The 2133-nt window shown below is 43.2% G+C and overlaps 1 non-coding gene across 1 annotated transcript; it reads right to left on the bottom strand.

The window, feature by feature from the left end:
* Nucleotides 1-1308: 1308 nt before the first annotated feature.
* On the bottom strand, nt 1309-1466 carry LOC113835228. Its single transcript, XR_003484606.1, has one exon. It is a non-coding gene; the product is annotated as a U1 spliceosomal RNA (small nuclear RNA).
* Nucleotides 1467-2133: the final 667 nt, after the last annotated feature.

Genomic DNA, 2133 nt, shown 5'->3' with positions numbered 1-2133 from the left:
CAAGAGGAAAGTGGATCACACATGAGTAACAATGCCTTCCAGATCAATGAATTACCAGGCCTTGGCGGTGTGTGGCCAATGCTTCTGTCAGGCCACCAAAGGGGGGGGGGCAAGTGTGACTAATTGCAATTAGAGAGAACAATAGCCCAGGAACACCCTTGTTGTGAGGGAGATAACTCATGTTGAGGTTTTGTCTCGAGAGTCATGTTCAGTCTCTTCAGTCATGTTCTGTGCTTCAGACTTAGTGGGGCCCTGCTTCTTGAATTCTCTGTGTTTGGGTGGCTGTTCTTTCCTTTCTTGTGCTCACAAAGCTGCCTCTATGACATCCTGTGCACTCATTTCTGATCCCCAAACTACCTTCCAAATAAAAGAAAGGAAGGTGGATCTGATGGCCTGTGAAGCAGACTCTTAAATATGACATATAAACTCGTTTCTCTAGAGCAGTGGTCCTCATCCTTCCTAGTACTGCTACCCTCATGGTGTTCTGAACCCCAACCATAAAATTAATTTCCTTGCTACTTCATAACTGCAATTTTGCTACTCTAATGAATTGTAATATACATTTTTTTGGAGATAGAGTTTTGGCAAAGGGGTCTCAATCCACAGGTGGAGAATTCTAAAAATTGTCACACTGTAACAGAGCACCACATAAAGAAAAGAAGAAATTCCAAGAAGAGCCTTACTTCAAGTTCTGTTTTTGGGAAGCAAGACAGCAGTGTGGAACTGATCAAACTGGTATCCTGTTACCTCAGAGCCTTGCTTTTTGTTCAGAGTCAAGCAGACTATCCAACTAAGCTGTTCTCTGTTTTCAGGAAGCCTCGACCATGGAGCCACAACGTTGGTCTTTAACACCATCAACCAAAGCCAAATTTTTCTGAGACATGCAATGCAGTAAGACTGCACTTCCATGCCACTTGTTTGTTTGTATCATACCCCTTGAGTTTCTCATATGATTACCTTAGTTCATGAAAAATGAGAAATGTCATTCACAACTCAGGCAGGGACTTTCAGAGTAAACATATCTTCCCACCTTGTCTTTACTGCTCACATCACAGTAAATCTTGGGTTGCAGTGTGGCTAGAGGCAGTGAACAGATGAGGAGCAGAGCATCCTCCTCTGCTTATCCATATCAGAAATAAGCAGGAAAAGGAAATACACCTGTTCTCTTTCTAACCATTGAGATTTCAAGGAGCTTTGTTCCTGTAGCCTAAGTTGGTCTGTCTAAATGCCTCCACAGATTTCTTACAATACTAACTATCTTAGTTGCTTTTCTTTTATCCCTTTCTTGACTTTTTATTTTGGCTGGAGGTGGGGAGCTTGAACTCAGTCCCCCAACTATCACAAATTATGCAGTCAATTTTCTTGAATTTGGGAAAAACACAGAGTTCAACACATCTGGAACTCAATCGATAAGCCTAGCCTGGGGAAACCACCTCCATGATCATGACACCCTGCCAGGTAAGTATCTTAGTTTATTTTCTATCGCTATGCTAAAACACCATGAACATGGAAACTTATAAAAGAAAGCATTCAATTGGGCTCACAGTTTTAGAGGGATAGAGTCCATGATGGTGGAGCACAGGCATGGTATGGGGAGCATGTGAAGCTCTGAGTGAATGTGTGTTGTAGACAGGAGCCCACAATGTCAAGGACCCCAACCTAGCTTCAGACCCATAGGAAAACAGCAAAGCCTTCCCCCTGGGGTGCGACTCAGCAATGGCAAAGCCTTTCTCTGGCCTGTGTACAGATGTTGATGGTATACACAGAAAATTTCTACCATAGGTCTCTCCCCTTTCCCCCTTGATATTTATGGCCTGAAAACTATTTTTTTCCTACAGAGACTGCTCCCACTGAGATTAGCGAAACCTGCCCCCTCAATTCAGTTGTATGACATAAACCCCCTACCTCTTTGTTCGGCTCTTTGCACTAAGCTCACCTCCCTATTTGAATGTATGATATACACACCTGAGCTTCCTGGATGTTGAAGTCTCTCCATCAGAGAGTACAGTCCACCCAATCCCAGGTTTTTTTATGTGTATGTGTCTATGTTTGTCCCTTTCCCACTCCAATAAGGTCCATCTCTAGAGCCATGCTGGGCATGGCAGCAGGAATATCTAAGAGGTCATATATTTA

Source organism: Cricetulus griseus, chromosome 4, assembly GCF_003668045.3.
Source record: "Cricetulus griseus strain 17A/GY chromosome 4, alternate assembly CriGri-PICRH-1.0, whole genome shotgun sequence".
NCBI classification, from domain to species: domain Eukaryota; kingdom Metazoa; phylum Chordata; class Mammalia; order Rodentia; family Cricetidae; genus Cricetulus; species Cricetulus griseus.
Note: the sequence above shows the minus strand (reverse complement) of the source record. Positions and strands in the feature narration are given on the sequence as shown.